Raw genomic sequence first — 20442 nt, 5'->3', positions numbered from 1 at the left:
ACTATAACACTTGGAGACTAAATAAGATGCTACGGAATGACCAATGGATAGCACAAGAAATCAGGGATGAAATAAAAAACACTTAGAGGTAAATTAGAATAGTGATACAATATATAAAAATCTCTGGGACACTATGAAGGTAGTTCTAAGAGGAATGTTTCCTCCATTGAGTTCATTCATTAAAAGAATAGAAAGTCACAAAACAAATAATATTGCATCTGAAAGCCCTAGAAAAAGAAGAACAAATCAACACCAATCACAGTAGAAGATAGAAAATAATTAAAATCGGTGATGAAATCAATGAAATTGAAACAACAAATAAACAAAAAATTCAAAAAATTGATGCTGGGCGTGGTGGAGCATACCTGTAATCCCAGCAGTTTTGTAGGCTGAGGCAGGAGAATTGATTATTCAAAGTTAGCCTTAGCAATTAAGTGAGACTCTATCTCTAAATGAAATATTAAAAAGGGCTGGGTATGTGGCTCAGTATTTAAGAGTCTCTGGGATTAATCCCTGGTATCGAAACACAAAACAAACAAACAAACAAACAAACAAAAACCAAAAAGAAAAATAAAAACGAAATCAATAAAAGAAAATACTGTTTTTTTGAAAAAATAAATAAATCTATCAAATCTTAACCAAGCTAGTGAAGAAAAGAAGGAAAACTCAAATTAGTAAAATTTGTGATGAAAAATAAAATATCACAATGGACATTGCTAAAATATAGATAATAATCTGAAACTATTTAAAAAATTCATACTCTAATGAAACAGAGAATCTTGAAGACATTGACAAATTTCTAGGGACACATGACTTACCCAAATTGAATCAGGAAAACATAGAAATTTTAAACAAATCAATTACAAAGCAATGAAAGCGAAGACACCATCAAAAGCCTACAAACAAAGAAAAGCCTAGGACCAAATGGATTCTCAGCCAAGCTCTACCAGACCTTCAAAGAAGAACTAACACCAATCCTCCTCAAATTATTCCATGAAATAGAAAAGAAGAAAATCCTTTCAAACTCATTCTATGAAGTTAGTATCACCCTGATACCAAAACCAGATAAAGACATATAAAGCAAAGAAAACTTCAGACCAATATGCCTGATGAACATAGATGCAAAAATTCTTAATATTGACATATTGTATATAAAAACACATTAAAAAATTAGTGTACCTTGATTAAGTGGGGTTCATCCCAGGGATGCAAGGTTGGTTCAACATCCAGAAATCAATAAACTTAACTCATCACATCAATAGAATTAAAGACAAAAATCACATGATTATCTCAATAGATGCAGAAAAAGCATTTGACAAAATATAGCAGCTCTTCATGCTCAAAATACCAGAAAAACTAGGACTAGTAGGAAAATACCTCAACATTTTAAAAGCTCTCTATGGTTAAACCCAAGGCCAACATCATTCTAAATAGAGAAAAATTAAAAGCATTCCTTCTAACAAGTGGAACAAGGATGCCCTCTTTCAGCACTTCTATTTACCATAGTCCTTGAAACTCTAGCCAGTGCAATTAGGCAGAAGAAAGAATTAAAGGGATAAGAATAGTAAAAGAATTACTCAAACTATCCCTATTTGCTGACCACGTGATTGAAGACTCAAAAAACACGAGAAAACTTCTATAACTCATAAATGAATTCAGCAAAGTAGAAGGATATAAAATTAACTACATAAATCAATTGCATTCCTATACATCAGTGATGAATCAACTGAAAGAGAAATTAGGAAAACTATTCCATCCACAATAGCCTCAAAAAAATATTTGGGAATCAATATTACAAAAGAGGTGAAAGACCTCTACAATGAAAACTATAGAATCTAAAGAAAGAAATTAAAAAGACCTTAGAAGATGGAAAGATCTCCTATGTTCTTGGATAGGCAGAATTAATATTGTCAAAAAGGCCCGACTACCAAAAGTGCTGTACTGATTTAATGCAATTCCCATTAAAATTCCAATGATGCTCTTCAGAGAAATAGAAAAAGCAGTCATGAAATTCATTTGGAAAAATAAGAGGTCCAGAATAGACAAAGCAATCCTTAGTGAGAAAAGTGAAGCAGGAAGCATCAAAATATCAGGCCTTAAGTTATACTATATATTGGGCTATAATAACAAAAACACCACGTTATTGGCACCAAAACAGACATAAAGATCAATGGTACAGCATAGTGGACACAAAGAAAAGCCCACATAAATACCATTTTCTCATAGTAGACAAAGGTGCTATAGACATACATTGGAGAAAAGATAGCTTCTTCAACAAACAGTGCTGGGAAAACTGGAAATCCATATGTAGCAAAATGAAACTGAAACTCTGTCTCTATCTCTCAAGGATCAAGGACCTAGGCATCAGACCAGAGACCCTGAGCCTATTAGAAGAAAAGAAGGCAAAAATCTCCATCATGTTGGCTAAGGAACTGAATTCCTCAACAAGACTCCTAAAGTTCAAGAAGTAAAATCAGGAATCAATAAATGAGATGATATCAAACTAAAAAGCTTCTTCACAGCAAAGGAGACAATCAAGAATATGAAGAGAGAGCATACAGAATGGGAGAGAATCTTTGCCACCTGTACCTCAGATAGAGCATCAATCTCCAGGATATATAAAGAACTCAAAAAACTTCACACACCAAAAAACCCCAAATAACCAATCAATAAATGGGCAAAAGAACTAAACAGTCACTTCCCGGAAGAGGACGTATGATCAGTCAACAAATGTATGAATAAATGTTCAACATCTCTTGCAATTAGAGACATTCAAATGAACCCTATACTGAGATTCCATCTCATTCCAGTCAGAATTGCAATTACAAGACTACAAGTAGCAATAAATGTTGGCGTGGATACCGAGGAAAAGGTACACTCAAACATTGGTGGTGGGAAAGGAAATTGGTGCAACCACTCTGGAAAGCAGTATGGAGATTTCTCAGAAAATTCAGAATGGAACTACCATTTGACTCAGATATCCCAATCCTTGGTACATGCTCAAAGGACTTAAAATAAGCATACTATAGTGAAACAGTCACATCAATGTTTATAGAGCGCAATTAACAATGGCTAAGCTATGGAACCCAACTAGGTGCCCTTCGACAGATGAACTGATAAAAAACGTGTGGTATATATACACAATGGAATGTTATTCAGTCATAAAGAAGAATGAAATTATGGCATATCTTGGTAAATGGATGGCATTGGAGAGTATCATGATAAGTGAAATCCCAAAACACCAAATGTGGAGTGTTCTCTCCGATATGTAGATGCTAACACACAGTGAGAGACAGGGGGATGGAATAATAGAAGTTCAATGGATTGGACAAAAGGGAAAGAAGGGAAAAAGGGAAGAGGAGAATAGGAAAGACTGTAGAATGAATTGAACATAATTTTCCTATGTTCATATATGAATACATGACCAGTGCAACTCCACATCATTTACAACCCCAAGAGTAGGAAGTTATACTCCATGTATGTATAATATGTGAAATTATATTCCACTTTTATGTATATCAAAAAAGAACAAATTAAAAAAATCTAAAGAAAGAAGTAGTAATTAACCTATTGGTCAAGTTTTAAAGACATGTCAAATTTTAAGTGCTTTTTTGAGAAAGCTAGTATCAAGTCTGAAGACTCCTGGTTCTTAAAAACCCATCCTCATGAAGAAAAGTATCTACAGTGCTTTGTAGTAAGCTGCTCATTGGTAGCATTCTCTAAAGATGTCAGTAGGTTAGCTTCTGTAACACCAGAGACCACTTCTGTAAAGTCTTCAGACACTGTGACACTTAAGAAATTGTATTTAAACATTTATGAGATTATAATACATCAGTTGGGATTAGGTTATGCTCTGAATCAAGCAAATGAAGAAAAATTTTTCAAGATTTTTCAGGTAAGTTAGAATATAAATACAGGCTATTCCTGCTGAATACATTAATAGGAAAACACTGTCTGATCTGTCCAGACCAAATAAAGATTTTGAAAGAATTCAGTTGTCATATCTAAACAAGAGTCCCTGGTTTACCTCAACTAAATAAAAATATTAGAATCTGAAATATTCTAGGAGTTTTTTTGCTGATCTCTGATACATATAACAGAAAACCATTTCCCTTACTTGAAGTCTTTTTCCAGGAGCCTTAATGATTAGTTGCCAAATTGAGCCTTTGGTTCCATGTCCACAATATCTATTACTCCCCCTTGCTTATTGACGTGAGGCCAATTTTCATCCCTCTTTAGAATGCACAAATGCAGATGTCTGGATGAAAGGTGGAGGTTGGGAACTTATACTGAAAAAAAGCCCGGAAAACAAACTGTTATGAATGGAAGCACATGGCTTCATGACTCAGAGAACTAAAAGTACATTAACACAAAAGAATCAATGGCCTTGGTCATGTTATATGAGAAGGAAAAGAGAGAAGGAGGGTTGTAGAGAAAGCAGTTAAGAGGTGGCCTATTCATTATAATCATTGTGGGATTTGTTTTGAATGTTTTGGAGAAAGTTCTTGGCAGCTCTATTCAAAGTAACCAGCCACTGGAAACAGCCCATCAACAGCAGAATGGATAAATAAATAATAATTTGGTGTCTATTCATACAGTGGAATACTATACACCACAAAAATGGATGAACTCCTGCTACATACATTATGGATGAATCTCACAAACATAATATTGGAGAAATGAAGCCAAATGCAAAAGAAGACATAGTGTATAATTTCATTTATATCAAGATCAAAACTTGCAAAACTCATGTATGGTCAAGGTTGTGGTTATTTCAGCTGGGTAGTGACTGGATGGAGCATGAGAAGGGCTTCTAGGATCTGGTAAAGTTCTGTGCTACGATGTGGGTGTTTTTGATCTGTGATCCTGTAATAGACCTAAGATTTATAATTTTTTGTTTATGTAAGATATACTTCAAAAAACAATTTTAAGTTCAGATTCCAGAGCCCTAATGCAGATCTACTAAAACTACAGACTATAGAATTCTCAGGGTATCCTCATCAATGTACAGTCAAAGTTGAAGATCACTGGACCACGTGAATTACATCCAGTGGTGTGATGGATGCCCTACCAGCTTATGAAAGCAAGTTGCTTAAGTTTGGGAATTTGGCAAGCCCATGAAAATAGTGCCAGTATTAAATATTAATCATATAAATTTACCATTAAATAAATTATACTAAAATCAATAGTGATAAATAATCAAAGAGCTTCACTTTCTACATTTTATCTTTCAATACAGCCTAGAATTTTGAGGTATTCATGCAATTGTATCTGTGTGGTGAAAATACCATCTAATGGTGTCTTACTATGCCACCTTGACCCAACTTGGTGCTCAGTCACATTGGTAGTTTAAAATTGGTCAGAGTGGGAATATTTATACCACATAAATTGTTGATCACTATAAATCAGGGCTTGCCTTATTGTTCTGTCGATTTTTTACACTTAAGAAAATAATTGAAAATTTTTAATAATGCAGAATAAATTTAGAGGCATGTTGTATGTGTAGATGTTAACATTGTGAATGGATTTGAAGAAATATCCTCTCACTATTTAAAAACTGTTATCCATTTCAACCAAGAATTCATTCACATCTTTGATGAATAGGTACAATTTTGACACATTTCTTTGTTTTTTCACTTTTATTTTACTCATCAACATAAAAGAAAACATCAGCCAACATTTACAAGGGAACTATTCTCCGTTGCCAAATGTACCGTATGTTGGCTTTGGATTAAAGAGTTCAGCAGCACCAACAAAAGCATTCTGTGAGGCCCAATTGGCAATATGAAATTTATACAATCTTTATGTCAGTAGCATTTATTTTTTTAGGTGCCAGCAACTGGACCTAGGGTCTTGCACATGCTAAGCACACACTGTACCACTGAGCTATACATCCAGACCTTAGGAGCATTTGTAAGCGATTTGCCAGCTCTGTCTTCCATGTTTAAGATTCCATGACTCACTATTATTACTTAGAAATAAGCAAACAATGTAAGAGTCTAATTAAGACCTACACAGCATAACTTTTAGCTTAAGGTACAGTAATGTATTTACAACCTTACAACTAAAGTCTGGTTCTCAGATCAGCAGCTTTGGGATCAATGGGGAGCTTGTTAGAAACCCATAATCTCCCCACCTCAGAACTCCTGAATCAGAAAGTGCCTTTGAACAAGATGCCCATTCTTGTTGTACACACATAAATGAGTTTGAGCACTGCTTTAAGAATAATTAACCCCTTGCTGAAAACTGAAACTTATGCAGAACCAATTTGAGTATAATAATAAAAGTCAGGGACAATCTAGTAACTGGTCATTCCTAAGCATCAAGCCCAAGTTTAGTCACTGCAGAGCACTGAGAACACATGACTGCTATTGCCAAACTTGAAGAAAAGGATGTATGTCTTGACATATGCATTTGCCAAATACTAAAAAGGGAACCTGTGGCACCAGGAAAATATATCTATTTGAGGTACTTGGTTATAAATAAAGAAGGAAAGACAGGTACAAATAAGAAAAAAAAATCATCACAGTAGCTTTGGTGTGATGAATAGAATGTGTTGCCAAAGACTTGACTCCAAAAGTCCAAAGCAGGACAGCAAGTACCACAAGACCAAGTGCAGCAGCTGGGGCCAGGAATGTGATGAAACACCTTCCAGAGGTGTCATTGAGGCCAGGGTAGTTATCAAGTGCTGGGGGTGAAGGAGGAAACTATAGTGTTTATACCTTTTCCTACCAATACACCAGTCAGCAACACACCACACAAAGAAAAGAAAGCATACCTCACCCCACCCCATATCCTTTTTTGCAGTCACACCAAATGAAGACAGGAAAGTCGCAGGCACATAAAAACTGAAAGCAAAAGTTTTATATGAGCCATCATTCTCCGGCAATCTTTCTTAGTTATTTGGCTGAAAATATAACGTTGCTTTGAGATGCAAAGGTCTATGTAAAAAACATGTAACATACTTAAAATAGTGTCTGGAAGAAAATGAGAGGTACAAATCTCCAAGAGGAATTTTCCATTAGTTTTGGGGTAGAAACTAAAGCCATAAAATAATTCAAGTAAACCTCTGCAACCTGAGGGGTATGAGGAAAATAAGTGCAACAGTACCTGGGCTGCTATACCCAGAGATAATCAAGGAAAAAAGTTATCATAACCAACCAGGAGATATCAGAACTTGATGGCTCCAGTAAATTTAGTGTTAGAATGATTTGACTATCCTACTATGTAACATTTTCCTTTGAGATTCTCTGGAAAGGCAAAGAAGAAAACTAAGCCTTACTGATCACCTACTATGTGTTTCACATGTGTGATTTCATAACATCCTCGTAATCCTCTAAGGGAAGTAACATTCCTCCCATTTACAGATGGGGAAAGTGGGGAAATATTTCATCCAAGATACACAGCTAATTAAAAAAAAAAAAAAAGCAGGGGCTGGGGATGTGGCTCAGTGGCAGAGCACCTGCCTAGCATGTGTGAGGCCCTGGGTTCAATTTTCAGCACCACATATAAATAAATAAAATAAAGATCCATCAACAACTAAATACATTTTTAAAAAAAGGAGAGCTCAGACAATATTAAAAAGTTCCAAGAAGATTGCTCATCTGGGAGCATGGAAGAGATTAGAGTTTGGGGTGCTATGTTTTTAAGAGGGAAAGGACTGTTCTAACTTGACAGCAGTGAAGATAACTGAGGTTTCTCCTAGTACGTTTCTTTATACTGCTGGCATCCACTTATCACCCATTCTGGATGTGCCTTGGGTTTCAGATGTATTTTGGACTTGCTAGTTGTAATTTTGGCTAAGTTGGAGGGTTTAGAAGACTTGGCACTTTTCAGACAGTGTTATGTAACGGAACTGAGCCCTGGCTGGGATTTGGTAACCTGGGTTCAGTTCAGGCGATGTCACTTATTAACTGAGAGTGGTCAAGTTGCATTGCTTCCTTGTGTGCCAATATTTTATCAACTACATGAGGTTGAACCAAGTACCTTAGGGACGTTCCTGGCTCCACAATTCAACTCTCTTTGACTCAACTGTTTAAAACTGTGACTGCATCAAAATATATTAGAAATGACTTGAAGAGTTAGCAGATTCATCCAGACAAGTCTGCTGGGCAATTCAAGGTATAAAAACCTAAAGAATAATTATCTAACTTCTATTACTCTTGCCATCTGAAAAAGTATCTTGGAATGAAATGGTTTAAAAAGTTTTTTTTTTTTTTTTTTTTTTTTTTTTTTTTTTTTTTTTTTTTTTTTTTTTAAGCTCCGCTTTCTATTAGCTCTTTAACTTAACATCTCTGAGTTCCACTTTGTGCTTCTGTACAACTGGAATTGATAATGAATATTAGCTGTCATGTAGTGAAGTGTCTGGCCTCCAGCAGGAGCATAAGAAGTGCTGGCTGTATTTATTGCAGGGGTCATTACAGGTTTGGCCTATGGTTGGATAACAGTTCAAAGGAGACTTCTCCATAGAGGGATGAAGCCTGGGATCATAACCTCATTAACACTGGGAACTTGCCATTAACCTGTGTCTGTGCAATAAATAAACTCAGGTGCAGCATGGAGAAATGTAATTGCTCTCTTCTAGACCTACTGGCAACACTTTCTTTCTTTGTAAAATGTGCTAATTCACCCTTTAGTGAGTAAAACTGGAGGAGAGACATACTGACATATTTGATTGCACAGCTAGATGGAGTATTTGCAGACAGGAAAGTCCTCAACATCTGGAAAGAGGCTGTTAAGATCTTGCCCATTTCCTAATTTTTGCCCTCTGCGCAAGGGAACAAAAGGTGCCAGGAAGAGGAGAGGGTCATTTCACTTTGTCTATGAATAAATAAATAAACACAAATAAATAACCTATCTGTAAACATCCCATCCGAGTGACTGCCTCTTGCCTCGATACCCCAAAGCTTTTCCCTTCCCTCTCCCCTGCCCCACCAGTGACATACTCTCCCACCTCCTGCCCTTGTCCCCTATACTTTTTGGTGACTTCTTATTCCTTCCCTCTCCAAGATCTGTTTTGGTGTTGTGAGACTGGTGGAAAGCCTGGGTGGAAAAGAAAATGAATTCAAGGACTCAATTATGTGAAGCCAAGGGGAGGGCTTCCTATCATGAGACCATGCTGCTTGTTTTCTTAAAGAAAGAACAATAGATTTAAGAATTTTCTCTATTTTCTACAAATAAATTTAACAAGTAAAGCCAGCAATACTTCAAATGTTTCTAGACATTTTTAAAGAGGCAAGGCATGCATATTAACCAAAGCCTTCTGAAGTTTGAAAAAGAAAACAAGTGTTTGATTACTAATTAAGCGATAATTATTAGAGATACCATGCTTATCTCCAAATTTCTTTTGGCTTTAACATTATGTAATTTGCAGTATAATTTTATTGCTTTAAATAAATCATAGGTTTATAGTTGCTATATTGATGTTTTTATGGCATTCCACTTTCAAAACTAACCATACATTGGCTGACAGGTGTTGGCTTATAAAGGGATCTTCCTGATGATAATAGTGCTGTTATGGAATATGATCTATTTTCTAACAGTCCATAGTGAGCAACTTTTATAGGATAAAGTTCTTATAGGAAGGTGTTCAAAAACCCCTTAAACACTTAAAAATGCCCCTTAACTAATTATGCTTTTAGAGCTTTTAGATTGAGTTGGGGCTATCTGGACATCAAAAAGATTCTTTAAATAGTTGTTTCCTATTTCATTTCTTTATTACCCCTTTATATAAAATTCCATAAGAAGGATTAACAACTTTTACAAATTATTCTACCCCCCCCAAAAAATGAGGGGGAGGGACGAGGGAAGAGCGGGTAAGAGAGGATTGTTAATTTAGGCACAAACTAAAAATGTCCTGCTTAAACTTCTGATGTTGGCCATTTCCCGGACTTTGGTATTATGTGTCCAAATCTATTTCTGTAGCACCTTTCAGGCAAACTAAGGTTCCACAAAGGATATAGCACTTGTAATCATCATGCCAAAATATAGTGTTTTCTCAATGATGCTGTGCAGAGTCAAATAACCCACATGAGTTTGTTATGAAGCTTTTGAAGCAATGTCATTTGAGTTTGAGATATTATAATTTAATGGCTGCATAATCTCTCCCCATCAGGTTGAAATTTCTACATTTTCTTTTCCCAAACTTTCACTCATTTACCATCTATCCAGACAACTGTGCTTGTAAATTGTTTTTGCATGCATACATCAAATTGCAAAGTAATACCAACAGAGTGGAAAATGAACTTTTTGTAAATATACTACTGACCCCCAATTTGGCCTTTTGACTCACCCTATCTGGATTTATTCTCTAATTTTTATATATGAATGTTTTAGTATTTTGCTTTTTAAATCTGTTTGAAAAATTCTTGATGCCAGAGATCTCATGATAAAAATATTTGACAGAGCCATGCCAAAAAGTATACATGAATACTTATTATTTCACTGTTTTACCTAAAAGAGTGGAATTTATTCTTTTGCAATGGCTGGGCTACTGAGTGCTATTATATGAACTGCAATTATCAAGTTATCTTAGGTAAGTCACTTAACCTTTGTTTACCTTTATTTCCCTGGTAAAGAAGAATTTTTGAAGTAGTTTATGTCTTAGAGAAAGACAGAACTTTAAAAAAAATCCTATTTGTGTCATTTACTAGCAGGGATTAACCATATCTAATCTCTCTGAACTTCCAACTCCCTACTTGTAGCCTGGGGGTCAAAAAGTGATTTTACTTCACAGGGATTTTTTTTTTTTTTGAGGAAGAATGAATACATATATGTACAGAATGCAGCACATTGTCTGAGCCTAGGTTTATGCTCAATAAATATCAATTATTATTGTATCAAGTTTTTTTTTTTTTTTTCAGTTCCAGAATGCTAAGATCAGGACAGAAATATACCTCAATTATTGAGTCCCCAGATTCCCAGTAGTCTCAACTATCTGGCACCATGAATCCCCAAAGTAAAAAAAAAAAAAAAAGTCTTATAAATGACAAACTGATTCAAGGCTTGTTTTAATACCAGTTTACTCACAGAGTAAAAAGAATAATCACTGAACTGTGATGTTCATAACTGAGCACACAAAATGACAAAAACACATTCTTTTAAGACAAATGACTAAGAAACCTGTTCTAAAATGCTTGCTCAGAATTAAGACACAGAATGTCATCTGTCTGTCTGTGGTCAAGAGTTTGCACAAAGACACTGACCTGGCTTGCTGGAAGTGAAGAAGAGAACACCCTGCTCACAGCGGGACTTACCTGCACAAAAGAAAGAAATACTTTATAAATCTTACTGTCAGGAGCACAGTTGCTTGCCTTTCTCCCCACAAAAGGGTAGAATCCACTTTACTTCTGCTAAGTGCCAGTGCAGAAGTGGCATTTCTGTGGGTCATATTCATCTTGAAATAGCTAGGTTAACATTTTGTAGCATTTGTGAAAATACATGTCTGAGCATTTTGGAATGATAAAAAAAAAAAAAAAAAAAAAAAAAAAAGCATTTGGCCACAAACTCATGGATGGGAAAAATGACAATTTTATAGGCAGTTTACAATACAGAAGTTACAGAAGTGGGCATGCCATTCCTTCAAAATAGAATTTTTAGACAACATAATCGCAACTGAAGTCTAAACAGCTTCTGGTTTTTCTTATTATATTTGTATGTTTAACAAATTATATTATTATTTCAATAACATCAATCTGTTATGTGTGTTTCTATTCCTAGGTCTGTGATCACACACTGCCCTGTGTACTTAATATTTATACTACCTTCAAAATCTGAGAAAATAACAGTAATAAGCAAGTTTAGAAGAACATTGACTGTGATTTTATTGCTTCCCAATCATTTTTCAAAGCCTTTCATACTGGGATCAACTGGTTGAACATGTTTCCCACTAATATGTCCAAGACATGATCCAGGAAACCTTGTTTAATGTAACAATTTAATTCTCACTCCACCTGTGGAGCAGAATGCAGATGTTATTTATAATGAAAAGAGCTTGTGTTTATTTTCTAGTATCCACTCACTCTCTTGGCATCTAAAAGCTTATTGGAAATGAAACCCAAATTTCTAAATAGTGTTTGTAAACAAATTTATTAGCCTATTGACCTTTCTACTATCTGTTGATAATGAGAGGCCTCATACAAAGATGAAAACTGATAAACTCAGTATTGTTTTTGCAGTTTAGAATGTTTCCTGTAGAATATGCAGCACAGCCCTGGCTGGGGGCGGGGAAGGGGGGCCCAAACCAATAAAACCTCAAGGGAAACATTTGGCTAACGATCAGCAGGGCTCCCAGAACAGCACAGGTTGGGAGAGTTCAAAGTTAGGGCAACTTTTCTAGTCTTAACTTCCTACAGTTTTCTAGATCTTGATGCTTCTGAGCATATATCAACCTTCATGCATTTTTCCCCCAGCAAATGTGTACAGTCAGCTCCAGAGGCACAGCTTGTGTGCTGACGTGCAAAGCCAAGTCAAAACCCTGCGCTTGGCGCTCTCTTCTAACTTTCTGGCTTGTCCAAGTCTAAATATTGACATTGCTCCTCAGTTGAGATGTTTGATACTGCTGGGGATGGAAACGAAGCAGCTAACAGTAGGATCTAACGATATATTTTTACACATTTGTGCCTTCCTTCCATTTCTTTTTGGGGGAGGAGGTTGGATTCTCTTGTCCCCACCCCCCCCCCACCACCACCCCGAGAGTTTTCCCCGAAAGCTGAGCACACAGATCCAAGGTAAGGCGTGTGCAAGCCCCTCATGGCAGCTCCTACTGTTGTCACAGCAACTCACAACAGATTCCATAGACACGGGGTGTGGGGTAGAAGGGAGGGAACGCAAACTGTGGGCTCCAGTCAACTCTCAAAGGGTGCAAGCGCCAAAAGGGCCAGCGAATCCCCCTTTCCAGGTCCTCCGGATCCCCACCACTGTCCTTCGAAGAAAAAGAGCTTTCTTGTCGGCGCGGCACCACCCCCTCCCGGCGCAGCCTGCTAAGGGTGCCGTTGTACATTTTCTGAGCTCCAAGTTAGGGGCGCGGCTGGGCGGGCACTCCTAGAAATCTCTTCTGCTTGCCTCTGATGGGAAGGTACCCGGCCTCACAGAAAGGCGAGGGCGGCCCCTACAGCAGCTTTGTCCCACAACTCACTCTCGGGGTGCTGCTGGCCGCTTGGCACGGCCCCAGGCGCCCCCACCTGCCACCCGCGGAGGCCAGGGCGGTGGGGGCTCCGAGGCTGCTGTTCAGAGAAGTTTCATACCGTAGCGCACTCACGACACAGAACCTACCCTGAAGCCGAGCGAGACGCGAGCTCTCTCCGCCTTCAAGGGCCAGGCGGGAAGCTGGGGGCCCTGCCACTCAGCAGCAGCCACGGCTGCGCGCGGTCGCGGGTGTGCGCGGCCCCTGCGCGCGGCGCGCCGCCCGCCGCCCAACTTTGCACAAAGGCAGCATGGCACTGTCTTGTCTCGCCTGCCTCGCCTCGCCGGCTCGCCCAGCCGCTGCCGCTCTTCCCCGACCCGGGCGAGAGGGGCTCGCCCCTTTCCACCGCTAGCCCTTCCCTTCTCTTGTCCCCACCCCGCTCCCAGGCGGTGCAGCCGGGCGGAACCGAGCGCCCGGCACCTAGCTCCGACGCGGTGGCGGCCGCAGCTAGCACTGTGACGTTAGCAGCCTTCGCGGCTATTTATATCCACACGATTGGATTTCATTCATGAAACCAGGGCCTGGTGTGTCTGTGCTCTGGGGCGCGAGTGGCAAAGGTGCCTCAGTTTTACGCAGACCCGAGCAGCCTCGGCTCGGAAGCGGACTACCCAGGACAAACAAGCGCAAAGCACAGGAGACCCCGGCCCTTCTGGAGAGAGGCCGCGAGGGGAGGGTCTGAACGACCTATGCCCACGTCCCCCGTTCCCAACACCCCACCCATTCCTGCACATCTGTTGGCCCTTTGTCCCAGGCTCTGGAAAAGTAAGTTGGGCCACTAACCGGCTGGGCAGCATGGCTTTCTTCCCCCTAGGAGCTGACCGGCCGCGGACTCCGAGGGAGGACATTGGCTTTTGTTTCAAAACCGAGCCCAGCTGCTGACTAAGGGCTGCGTTAGCCCAGCCTCCTCCTCCCCTGGGCGGCTGCACGTGCTGGCTGGCTCTCGCCCCTTTGCTACCTTCCCCTGCAACTTGCTCGAGGGGTCCCCACAGCTGGGCGTAGGGACACACCTCTGTCCCAGACCCAAATAAAGAGGCGATTTACAACCGCTTTCAAATGGCTGAGTGAAGGAGTGAAATTGCATTCTGCTCTCTCAGGTATTGTCAGAATTCTTGGAAGTCCAAAACCAGCCCTTCCCTCCAAGATGAAACTCTTCACACTCTTCCAGTTTTTTTTTTTTTTTCTTCTTCTTCATGCTTTCACATAGTAAATGCTTATAGAGTGCTTACAGGATGTTACTGTCAAGCTCTAAGGATGTGACAGTATATACAACCAACCCGTTCCCTGACCTCAGGGAGCTTTTAGTCATCCTGCTAAAATTAATATGCCTTAAACCCCCTCACTCACAACCCCTAAACAGACAACTGAGCAATAAAGGTGCAACTGTGTCCAGCTATCTTAAAGGATATATTCATTTAATAAACTTAATTGAGGCTGAGTATCAAGGACTTGGGACACAAAGACAGCACCAATGTATCCTTGGTCTTAGCAAGTTCTCAAGTAGGTAATGTGATACCATATGGACAGGGAAGGGAAAAATGAGCCATATTTTACATAAGGGTCATATCTTTGTTCTGTACCCCCAAAACACCCCAAATAACAACAACAAAAATATGTGAAAACATTTCAAAGGAAACAAACCTTTCTGTCCCTTGGTCTTTTCCAGGAAACCATTTTCAGTGTCCCAGGTAGATTACTCTCTCCACCCAGAATTTAAGATGAATTTCAGGTCCTTGAGTATTTCTACTCTCCCTCCATTAGTTTACACACATATTCTCTTCTTAGGGGTTAAGGCTTGTCTGATACTCCAAAAACCATGGACATGGAGAAAATGTTTCACAAGGAACCTGCTGTTTAAACCATCCTCACTGCAACATTGTTGGAAACAGTTATCAAGACCCTAATCTTTGACACCATGAAGACAGGGTAGGGAAAAGTCAAGTAGGAGTGTCTAAAGAACTTCAACACAGGTATACAAAGGTCTGATCACTCACTTTGCACAAAATGACTTCCCTTAGTCTATTTTTTTAAAAATGACTCCATTTTGAAAGGCCTAATCAATATATATTCCTTTCAGTAACACATTTCCTGGGAAAAGTTAATTAACCCTTGTTCACTCCTAGCAATCACTCCTCTTCATTGCAAGCTATTTCTTTTCAAAATGCCCTGGGGGCTAAGAAATAGGATAGTAACTCAAATGTGTTACTGCCCTCATATGTGGCTGGTGCAGGGCTATGAGGTTTAAAACCTATTTTTCTCATCTAATCTGCACAACTGAGGAAGCAGATGCTATTATTATCATAAGCATTTTAAAGATAAGTTAACTTAGGTACAGAGAAGTTAATTTCCTGAAGTTTTGACAGTTGTATTTGCATCTGGGTCATTTTGTGCCAAAGTCTTATTTTATCTCACCTGCTTTTTTTTTTTTTTGGGGGGGGGGTGCTGGGGATTGAACTCAGGGCCTTAGTGTTTGCGAGGCAAGCACTCTACCAACTGAGCTATCTCCCCAGCCCTCTCACCTGCTTTTTAATATCCTGCCTTTCCTCAGTGTCTTCCATTTCCTCAGTTACAAATTAAAAAGAGTTAAGTGGCGTGCCTCTCTTAAGTAACAGGCAGGTGCTGAGAGCAGAAATACACCTACATAAGGACTCTAGTTGACAGGTCATTGCCTTTTCCTCCCAGGGGTCACTAAAGCTCTCGGGCTTCCTAATGACACTCCTTCTGAAGGCACAAATGTATAAATGTATAAAGATCAACTAGTCATTTTGGAATTGCACCTAAATCTAAGGGAAACCAATTGGAATAGTCTTCAGGAAAATAAAGTGGTATCAACAGCAATTCAGATATGGCAGAAGAAAAGTCCTTGTTCTGGGAATTTCTTCCAAGTAAGGGCTGAGAGATAAGGAAGACAGACATTGCCTCATGGTTATGTAACCCCTAAACATTACTTATAAAACCCCCAATTCTGGAAACATTGGAGAAAATAGAGCAAATTGTTAAGAATATTTTGCAACAGGAAAGAAAAGGAACAATAGCAAATAATTCCTAGAATCATAGCCATGAACATTCTCTCTGTTTTTTATTAGCACAAAAAATACACCTTTGTATGTTAAAATTGTTGCTTGCTAAAAAAATCATAACGTTTGCTTTAAACATAAACATTGGTACATAGGTGGAATTAAACTAAAATTTTGTCTAAAGATTTTCATGTTTGTGTTGCACAAAAGTGATCTGAAAAATTTTTTAAAAAATTTTTAGTTGTCAGTGGACCTTTATTTATTTGATTTTAAAATTTGAGTGACTTTTATCAGTCATTAGATGAAAAAATATCTACACTCTACATATAGAACTGTTCTGTAATCACAAAAGAATTCTCTTATGCTACCCCCTTGTATTTGCCTCTCCCAATCATTAATCTGTTCTTCATTTCTAGAGTCTTATCATTGAGACTTCTATTAATGGGAACATTTGGTGAGTAATGTTTTGATTTTTTTTCTGACTAAGCATACTACCCTTGTGGTTCATCCAACGTGTTCTATCAATGGTTCATTCCTTTTTATTGCTGAATAAATTTCTATTGTATGGAAATACCAGTTTATTGACCCAAAGAAGGACATTTGAGTAGTTTTCAATATTTTGCTATTGTGAAAAACACTTAAGCAAACATTTGTATATAGGTTTTTGTGTGAACATAAATTTTTTCTTTGGGGTGAATGCCCAAGGATTCAATTGCTGAGTCACATACTATATAAACTGTTGGAGCAGCAACTCTTACATTCCCACCAGCAATGTGTGAGACATCTACAAATCCTCATCAGTATTTGGAATAACACTTTTTAAAACAAAGTTTCGGTTCTAATAGTTGTGTGGACAAGCTATTGTCATTTTAATTTGCATTGCCCTAACAGCTAACATGTTGAACATCTTTTTATGAGTTTATTTGCCATCATTTTGTCTTCTTTGCTGAAATATATGTTCACGTCTTTTGCCCATTTTTCAGTTGGATTTTTTGTGTTTTTACTGTTGAATTTTTAGAATTTTTTGGTACATATTCTGGGGTTACGATTTTCTAATTCTAAGGTAAATACTGCATTAGAAGATAACTCTCTTTTCTATTCAATTGCTGTTGTTCAGCATTTCTACTGCCATAAGTTTTATCAAGAATATTATTAAGTATGGTTAAATACTTACATAAAATTATAGACGAAAATCTTTTCTTCAGGTTTATTGTGTCCCTGCATTTCAGCCTTCTATAACGGACTCTGACACTGAGACCCCAGCCACGTGGAGCAAAGACTGATCTCGGCGCATGCGCAAACGCTACCTCCTGCAAAACATGCACCCTCCTAATCTAAAAGGGCCGCAACTCCCTTCTGGCTGACTCTCTGCCTAGGATGCTGAAATTAATGCTGTTGTTGACTTTTTGGAGGAAATTATCCTAGGTGACAATTTCCAGATGTTACAAGAAACTTCACGAACAAGTATACACAGGGGTTTGAAGACATGGAAGGGAATAAACTCACCAATAGGACTATACTAAAACATGGATAAATGTTTGGTTAAAAAAAAGGTCTGTTGAAAAACAGCTGTTGGAGTGATTTCTAGAGTTAACAGCCAACAACTTTGTGGCTAAAAATGAAGTGGCTGGTTACATGTTCAACATGCTGCTGCTCACATTTACGGACATTATAGCTTTTGAAGAAATGTCTTGGACTCCAGAGAACAATTCATAGGTTGGGCAATGGACTTACACTGTAGTTTAGTGGCAAATCCTTTGTAATAGGGTTCATGGAGAACATCGAGATCCCAATAGACTGGGCTGGGCGCTGGCTAATGATGAGGGACAGGAAAGTGACTCTGTTCTGGGTTCTTAAGTATTGATGCTTTAAGTATTGATGAATCAAAAAGAAAATGATCTCCTGAGTTCCCTGGTTCCCTGAAACATTGTACACAGTTACTTTAGTTCTACTATCAAAGTAAATGCTTCTCCAAGATTCTTCTTGCTGGGGCAAGATGGTGTCCAACAGCCCATTTGGGGCCATTTCCCCAGCATTCATATTGTTGACATGTCAACTATACAGAATAACTGACCCTTACCACCCTTTCTGTCCCAAATATCACAGTCTTTGCCTGCAGTTGTTTCTTCACAGATCTTTCACCTGAATAAAAGTGAAAACACCTCAATCTGAGTGGCCCATGTGTGTGGGGGTTTGGACTACTAAGATGTCACACAAACCAGCTCTGGAGATCTCTGAAGCTCCTATTTTCTACCTGCCGTTCTGGAAGAAGTTAGAGCTCATTTTGGCTGTGACAATCAACTGAAAGCCATGTCCTTTACCTAAAATCTGCAAGTGGAAATTGATTTCAAGTCTTAGATTTGTAGTCCAGTGTGAACTGCTATTGGTCTTGATATAATTTCTAAGATAAGCTGCTTTATAATTTTTTTTTATTTTAAAGCATTGTTTGGGAAAAAAACTTTTTACAGATGAATTCTCAGGCTAACAGCATTAGAGGCTATGTGCTTTTAGTCTCTGAAGGCAAAATATATTTTACATTGTAGTTCCTATTTTACTGAGCATCAATGAATGAAGGCTATGTTGAAAAAGGGATTTTTGTATAGCATGTTAAATTATTTGTGTAGATTGGCATAAAGTCCTTCCTGTATAGATCCAGTCCTTAGGTTTTCTGTTGGGATAGGATGAGTTTCATAAAACTGTGATTTTGCAAGCTCTGCAAGTCTAGCTACATTCTTCTTCCTGTCAAAACCTCTTCTATCAAGATGGTGTTCCAATGGTCTAGCTCAGCATGCATAAGAGGAGGTAGCAGACAGCAATTATGGTCAACTCTCTGACTTTGTTTAGGTATGGCATTACAGATTGAAAACATGTACATCTCTTGAAAAGAGAAAAACACAATAACACCCAATACATAGCTTTGGCTTTTTAAAATAAAAATATGATTCTTTACTAGGAAAAAAAAAAAAAAAAAAAACTTCACTTGAAAGGGACATTTATTTCAGGAACAAACTAATATTATAGTCAAAAGGTTTAATGCTATACTTCAACTTTACCTAATTAAAAATAAATTATATGCGTCATAGCATATTTAAGCCTACCTTGTTTGACCAGCCATTTTATATAATACCTGTTTCCTTTATTAAACAGCTAAAAATACAAAACAAATCCTATGCTGCCAAACCAAAAAAACCAAAAACCTTAAACATAACATATTAGAGGAAGCACAGAGTAGAAGAAAGCAGAATTGTATTTTGGTCATCAACCAATTAACTATGTTATTCTGCTCTAGTTTCTTAACTTTCCACACCACAACGTTCCATATATGAACAGGAATAATAGCGTTCTAAAAATTGTTGAGAACTAAGTGAGATAAAAAAAATGTCTTATAAAATGTGAAGTTCTGTAAATACTGGTAAGTGTGTAAATGGGCCCATTAAGAGGGAATTTAAAAGTTTTGTTCAGCACAGGGAATCATTTGATTTGGGAGTACCAAATATTTATTGTAGAAGAAATATATCAACTACATCATTCCCACAATTCACCCCACCCAATACTGACTGAAACCACTATGAATATATGTGTGTTCATGTGGTATATATGTGTGTGTGTGTGTGTGTGTGTCTCCAACAAATTCTGTGAGGTATAAAGTTTTGAGTATTTTATTCTGTTATTGACTTGGAACTGCTGTGTTTTCCCAAACTATAGAAGTGAGCTACACTACATGCAGAAACTAGAAGAGTATGTATGTGGACTACAAATATACACACATACCTCATTTCAGAAAAATAATTCCACCTATATTCTTATATTTTTCTGCTTACCAAGCATCTTTAATACATGTCAATTAATCTTTATGACAACTTTGAGAAATATCTCCAAAGTGAAAAATGGAGAAAGGATATTTCTCCAGAGGGTAAAGCATTTTGCTCTTAGCAGAGGGGGAACCAGAAATACTGACTAACCCAGAATTCTAAGCCTGAGCTTCTGACCTTGTGGAAGTAAATATCCTTAAGTAATTTAGTATATAGTACACTAACCTGTATATAGAGTCCTTTAAAAGGAATTCAAGTTTTTATAAACATTCCCGCTCTGGAAGGAGACCTAACAGTCTCTAGAAAAAAAGCTAAATGATGAAGTTTTTCTTTACTTCTTTCATAATCATTCCTAATCAAAATGCACACAGAACCTGACTCCTTGTCCAGGTCTTAAGAACATCCATCTCCAGGCACACAGCTCTTCAGAGTA

General features: G+C 38.0%; 1 protein-coding gene across 11 annotated transcripts in view; it reads right to left on the bottom strand.

The window, feature by feature from the left end:
* Positions 1–20442, bottom strand: part of RHOBTB1 (Rho related BTB domain containing 1) — a 132957-nt gene that overhangs the window by 63056 nt on the left and 49459 nt on the right. For 4 of the 11 annotated variants that reach the window (XM_079136445.1, XM_079136446.1, XM_079136444.1 and 1 more), the window contains one exon: positions 11205–11255. The exons of 3 other annotated variants lie outside the window; for them this stretch is intronic. The gene's annotated coding sequence lies outside the window, so the exon portion shown is untranslated. 4 more of the 11 variants (XM_079136451.1, XM_079136447.1, XM_079136441.1 and 1 more) reach the window with 4 other exon arrangements.

Source organism: Sciurus vulgaris, assembly GCF_902686455.1.
Source record: "Sciurus vulgaris genome assembly, chromosome: 4".
Lineage (NCBI taxonomy): Eukaryota > Metazoa > Chordata > Mammalia > Rodentia > Sciuridae > Sciurus > Sciurus vulgaris.
This window is presented reverse-complemented; position numbering and strand designations above follow the sequence as displayed.